We start from the raw sequence: 7455 nt of genomic DNA, 5'->3' as shown, positions 1-7455 counted from the left end.
CCAGCTGTGGTTTTTGGACCATATCTGGAGCTACAAAACTCCAAATGGAGTGATTCAAAAAAGTAAATTCAACTAGACAAAATAAGGAACAACTTTCATGTTTTCCATTTCTTCAAATTTCCACAGTAACAGTTCCAAATGGAACAGTAAAGTTATGGTACAAAATCTGAAAAATCTACTCCTTTTGTTTAATGCTTAGAAATGGTATTAACGCTCAATGACAACAAGTTTTAAATACAAAATGTGGTATGTTGGGAGTGCCAAAACCAATGTACCTAATTTCTACCTAAAAGTCAACATTTTAGTTGACCATAGAGGTGAATAGTAACACCGAAACTTGAAATTCAAAGATTGAAGAATTTTAAAGTATCGAATGCCCTAGTATACCTAACAAGATTGGTTTGGATAGTTTGGCATGCCAATAGGGTTCAGTTAGCAGTACTGCACATGGCAATATGCCATTCCGTGATTTTATAGCTTTTAGCCATTTTGACATTATATTGAGACTTGGCCTCGTGCCTAATATTATTTACAGCTTGTTAGTCGCTCATTGCACACCGGAGATGCATATGTGACCGATGGTGTGACGCCCGAGGTACTAGATACCCAATGCGGTTACCCGTTATCCATCCGATGCGTCTAGTGTAGGTTACTTGGGGCAACCAAATGAATAAAAGTGAACAAAGTTAATGAAATAATTAATATACCAACACCAAACAAAGAAAGCATACACATCCTATACACATTTATTTTCTTGCTATTTTCTTTTATTATATTATTGCACCACTAAGCATTATTGCTTAGCGCGTTGCTTTTGCCACGCGTAGGTACTGGAGATCCCGATCGTGAGCCCAGTAGACCACAGACTGGGTGAGTCCATCCTGCAGTTCTACACAGTGTCCTTGTCACCTCAACTTCTGCAGTGCATTGGTAGGACACTAGGTGTCATTTTGATATTTTGTAGCAAATTTTTACTTTCTCATATGTATTCGAACTTATGTAATATATTTTGATGTTCATGTAAATAATGAAAGTTATGACTATGAATGCAAAATTTGAGCATTTATTTATTGCTTGTATATGAGTATTATGAGAAATGGATGTTTGAGAAATGAAAGGTTATTGAGAACTGAAATTGAGAAATATTGTTGAGATTTTGGATATTGGAGTTTGAGATGATTGAATACAAATTTTGGAAGTGTTTTTAACAGGTTCCGAAGAACTGTTTTCTCCATTTTTAGTCGGTACTCTGCCGGATTTTCTATAAAATTTTCAGAACCTCAAGTAAATTATAATTTCAATAAATGAACTATATTTCACAAGCTATATTCAAAACCTTGACAAAAAAATTAATTAAGGTAAAATAGAGTGTGCCGGTACACCGTGTGGCATAGCTTACTCGGCTACACTGTAGACGGGTAAGGGGTGTCACAATGTGGATATGAAGCTATAAGAGTTCCTGAGTTTGAAGTAGGGTGATAGGACTGTGGCAGAGTATGAGAGGGAGTTCTCTCGCCTGAGTCACTATGCTGGGAGTTTACTCACCACTAGCAGAGACAGATGCAAGCGCTTTGAAGCCGGATTGAGGCCTATCTTACGAATGCAAGTGGTTGGGTTCCAGAATTGATATCCCAAGCCTTGGAATTAGAGAGGATTGAGTTAGAAGGGACTATTAAAAAGGGAACAGAAGAAAAGAAAAAAGTGGGAAGACTTCAGGTCAGAGTTCAAGTAGCAATCCAGGTAAGAGAAAGAGCTTTGGGAGACCAAGTAATAGAGGATCTAGTAGGGGAAGATTCTTAGGGCAGAGGCCACCTAGATCTGGACAGCAGACATCTAGGGGTTCCTTTCTTACTCATACCTGTGAAACCTGTGACAGGAATCATGGAGGAGTATGTTATAGGCTATAAGAGCCTATTACAACAGTGGTAGAAGTGGGCATTTTGCTAGAGATTGCACTAGTACTCGCAGGTCTAGGCCGCCTACCACCACTGAGGGATCTGTTCAAGGTTTTGCTTCTAGAGGACAACAGACAGCTAGTAGAGGCTGAGGCAGGGGTAGAGGTAACACTTCTGGCAGCCAAAGCACAGTGAGCCAATCAGAGCAGAGTGGTGCATCAGCCAGGGTGTACACCATATGCCAAAGGGAGGAAGCTGAGACATCAGATATTGTGGCTGGTACTTTCTCCATCTTTGATAGAGATGTATATATGTTGTTTGACCCTGGTTCTACACATTCTTATGCTAGTGCCAGTATTGCATGCTCTGTTGCTATTCGTTGTGTGAAATTGGATTATGATGTGCTAGTGACTAGTCCTTTAGGACAAGAGGTTAGGGTGAACAAATTGTATGAAAATTGTCCTTTGGTGATCCAAAGACATACATTCCTGTCAGACTTAATTAAAATGCCCTTCCGAGATTATGATATCATCTTGGGCATGGATTGGTTAGCCAGGCATCACGCCATGATCGATTGTAGACTGAAGACAATCACTTTTGGTCTTCTCGAGTATACAAACGTAGTGATACACGGGGAGAGGTAGTTATTGCCATCCAACATCATTTTAGCTACACTTGCTAGAAAGCTTATTAGAAAGGGATGTAAAGCTTATCTAGCTCATGTGATAGAAACCCAGGTGGGGAGTCCAAATCTTAAAGATATTCCTATGGTATGGGAGTTTCCGGGTGTCTTTCTGAAAGAATTGTCGGGATTGCCTCTAGAAAGAGAGGTGCAGTTTGAAATTAAGACTATGCCTGGTGTGGAGCCAATCTCCATCACTCGTTATAGGATGGCACCTGCTGAGTTGAAAGAGTTGAAGGTGCAATTGCAGGAATTATTGATAAGGGTTTCATTCGCCCTGGTGTGTCACCTTGGGGAGCACCAGTATTATTTGTGAAGAAAAAGGATGGTACTCTCCGCCTATGCATAGACTACAAACAGTTGAATAAGGTGACCATAAAGAATAGATATCCTCTACCACGGTTCGATGATTTATTTGATCAGTTGAAGGATGTAACTGTATTCTCCAAAATTGACTTGAGATCGGGCTACTACCAGTTGAGGGTGCAGGAGCAAAGTATTCCTAAAACTGCCTTTAGGACTCGGTATGGCCACTATGAGTTCTTAGTAATGCCATTCAGGTTGACTAATGCTCCAGCTGCTTTTATGGGCCTGATGAACATTTTCTTCAGGCCATAATTGGACCAGTTTATTGTGGTGTTCATTGATGATATTTTGGTATACTCAAAGAATGCAGAGGAGCACGACAAGCACTTAAGGATAGTATTGCAGACTTTGAGGGAGAAGCAGTTGTATGCCAAACTATCGAAATATGAGTTTTGGCTAAAAGAGATAACATTTTTAGGGCATATTGTATCTGCAGAGGGTATCCAGGTGGATCCTAGCAAAGTAGAAGCCATTCTTAATTGGAAGCCACCTAGAAATGTCATGGAAGTTCGGAGTTTCCTTGGTTTAACCGGGTATTACCGAAGGTTTGTGAAGGGATTCTCCATGCTAGCATCTCCACTGACCAAGCTACTTAGGAAGGATGTAAAATTTCAGTGGACTGATCGGTGCCAGGAAAGTTTTGATGAGTTAAAGAGGCGTTTAACTAAAGCTCCAGTCTTAACCTTGCCCACTTTGGGTAAGGAGTATACCATATACAGTGATGCTTCTCATAACGGATTGGGCTGTGTGTTGATGCAAGATAGGAATGTCATTGCCTGTAACACCCCTAAGTTCGGTAGTGCGTTCTACTGTTCCGGTGGCCAGTGTTATCCGGACAGCTAGGATGCCTAGAACTACACTTCGTTATGAGTGAGGAGACATAAAATAATGAAATACAAGAAAAGAAAATACAAGAAAAACAAAGGAAAAATAATAGCAAAGAAATGTAACCAAGTTAAGCGAGTCGAGAACCCTAGCGATGGGTGACCGCACTGGGAAGTCACGGCGTGGACCGTTGACTAGCCCTGGACTGCGGGGAACCCTGGAAAATATTTTTTAGGACTTAAAGAGACATCAATTGAAGTATAAATATCATTAGAAATATCAAAGAAAAATTAATTAATTAGTACAAAGAAAAGTGAGAAATCGAAAAGCATAAAACCCGGTTATCTTGAAAAATTGGGAATGCAACCCGAACAGGGGCATTATGGTCATTTGACATCCCGAAGTGTCTTTTGACCTAAATTTCCATTAAAAATAAATAATATTACACTTGGAAAATATAATGAAAAATTAAATTGGTGGTACCTAAAGTAAATAGCAAAAATGAAGGGTTTAATGTGGAATAAATGGGAGTTAAACTTATTATATGATTTAAATTGTGTGAGTGGACCACTAGGGATTAAATTAAACACTAAATGGCAGGTGTAAGTCCATAATACAAGCTGAAATCTTCATCTTCTCCATTTCCCTCAACCTTGCCGAAATGAAGAAAGATAAAACCTCCATTGCCGTTTGCATGAAGCTCCATTAATCTCCTCATTTCACTTCCAATCATCTAGGTTTCTTCATTAAGTTTTATCTCCACATCATAAGGAAGAGTTAGACACCAAAATCAAGAAGTTTAGTTAAGGTTTAGCAAGTCCCAACAATAGGTAAGTTTGAGATTTTGAATATTGCTTTGTTAAACTTTGTATACATGTTATGGGTGTGTGCTTTGTGAAGGAATTTGAGTTGTATATTTGATGATTTATTCTTACATTTATTTGATGGGAAATTATGTTGAGTAGGGTGATTAATGTCCTAGTAAGTTAAGTCCATGTATATATGTGGTGATTGTGCAATTGGGATGGAAGTTGACGAATTGTGGGACACTTTGGCATTGTGGAGCATTTCGGTAGCCTTGGGACTCTTTAATGAGTGTTTTAATTCATGAAGATATTGGGTGAATTGTGATATTGAGGATTGATGAATATGTATTTAAATGGGTTGTGTAAAGTGTATGTAAGAATTAGAAATGTTTATGTGTATATGTGGTTGTATTTGGACTTTGTGAATTAGAGTTTTATTTGGTGTATTGAGGATGTTTGTATTCTGCACAAAATGATTTTTATGTGAAGTGGTAAATGGTTTTGGTAATGTACCAAAATAGAATGGGGTTGAGAGGTGGATTTGTAGCAAGGTAAATGTGTAATGAATAGATGTTTAAGCAATGTAATTAAGGGCAGTGTGCATTTTAACCTATAAAATTAAATGTGTAACTCCAATTGGTATGAGACCAATTGGAGGTGAAACTAGGCACAAAATGTGCCAACTTTCATGAAGGAAACATACCAAAATTTTGCTTGCAAGGTAGCATGAAAAATGACCAATTCGGATTAAGTACAATTGAGACCTGAAAATTGACCAATTGGGCAGCAGTTAGTGTTTAGGCCATAACTCACTCAAAACAGGTCCAATTGACCTGAAATTTTAACCATGAATAGTTAAGACCCATACCTACAAGTCTTATGAAGACACCAAAGCCCAGAAATGACAATAAGCAAGTCAAACAGCTTGCACAAGTTCGGGTCCAAAAACTGGCCGAACCAAAGTTGACCAAAATTGACCTAAAATGACCTAATTTGATGCCATTTGACCAGCAATAGTAAAATGACCATAACTTGGTCTACATAACTCAGAATGACCTAAAATTTTGCCCAGCGTTCCATAAGATATAGATCTACAAGTTTGTAGTTTTGACCGAAACCCGAAAACTGAGGGAACTAGGTCTTCCGGCTAGGTCAAACTAGTATACCGGAATCCAGCAAGTTGCAATAAAATGCACTAAACAAGGAAATGAAATTGGTAATGTGTACCAACCCTAAAACACTATCGAATGTGACATATTAATGACACTAAAACCTAATTTACCTAGAACGCATCGAGGGTCGGTATATTAGGTGATTAAGCAAATAATAGCTTTCAGTGAATTACTTATCGAACATTATCGTTAGAGACAATTTAAATTAGTACTGAAACACTTCAAATTGTGTTTCTCAGTTACCAAAGACTCAGGAAAAGGGAAGGAAACACTGAGTCCAGACCAAGAGACAGTTATCAGAGGTTTGTGCACAATAACTATTTCTTTTGAATTTTTCAATTGAAATGAATTATGACTATTTGTACATTATTGTTTTAAATTGTGGAAATGTGTTTGAATGGATATTTATTTCTTGAAAAGCATTGTAAATGATTTGAAACTGTGAGAAATTGTTTGAATGATATTGATGGATACTTATTGATTGAAAAGCATTGGAAATGATTTGAAACCACAGCTATCATGTATATTGATTGTATTCCTCGCTAGCTTGTCTAGTGGGACGAATTGAATTCCCTCTCTGGCTGAAGTGTTGAGGTGTGTGCTTGTTGAGGACGAATAGGATGAGTACTCATATTTTTGCTAGCTAGCTATGTTATTCCTCATTAGTCATCGACTTTTGGGACGAATTGAATACCTCATTAGCCATCGGCTTTTGGGACGAATTGAACCTTGGAACATGATTTAAGCTGTGTGTGATTTATTGATATGCATTGTGAGATTGTGAAATGAATTTAAACTCTTATTGACATATACTGTCTTTTGAATTCAACCATGACCTGACTTATTAAAATTTATTGTGATATTGAGAAATGGAGTTTAAATTCTTGTTGACAATTACTGTCTTGAAATTAACTATGGTTTTAAGTATCCACTATTTATATGATTTATGAATTGTGATTTAAATTGTATGTGGTTAATGTTGTGCACCACTGAGACATTGTCTCAGCGATAGCTTTTTATTGCTGTCGCAGGTAGACAGACAGATAGGGCAGCAGATCAGGCTGCTAGTACCTCCAGCGAGAGATTACCGAGTATAATGAGTATACCAACATTTTGCATTTTATACTGTAATGTATGACCACTGTATGTACATATTATTTTTGGTTTTAAGCAGTTGTAAATTAAAATTGTACATTGAAGTTGTAAAGTAAATTATGAGTTATTTTGACTTTTAAAAATTGTATTATATTTCTTTTATCTCAGTATTTGAAAAATCACTGTGGATTTAAGTTGATAAATATGTTGTGTTGAGAAATATGTTGAAGTTGAGATTTGGAAAAATATTGAAGTGCTTTCTACAGGTTTTCTGAAGAACTGTTTTATCCAAAATACAGATGGCACTCTGCCAAAATTTTTACAGAAATTCCAAATAATTCAAATGTGTTAGTTCTATCACTTCAATTCAAAAAGGTTTTTAATACCTGTAAATAGTGCTCACCACTGTAAAAGAAGTAAGAAAAGTTTTTAAAATCTCTTGTAGTGTATTTAATGGGTTATCAGTAGACGGAGTTGGTAATTCATTAGATATACTACGGGATCATGTTATGCCTTACAGAGGGGTAGGGTGTGACATTGCCTATGCTTCACGCCAGCTTAAACCACATGAGAGGAATTATCCTACGCGTGACTTGGAGCTGGCAGCCATTGTC

Source organism: Hevea brasiliensis, chromosome 5 (assembly GCF_030052815.1).
Source record: "Hevea brasiliensis isolate MT/VB/25A 57/8 chromosome 5, ASM3005281v1, whole genome shotgun sequence".
Lineage (NCBI taxonomy): Eukaryota > Viridiplantae > Streptophyta > Magnoliopsida > Malpighiales > Euphorbiaceae > Hevea > Hevea brasiliensis.
The sequence above is the reverse complement of the archived record's forward strand: the minus strand, read 5'-3'. Positions refer to the sequence as shown.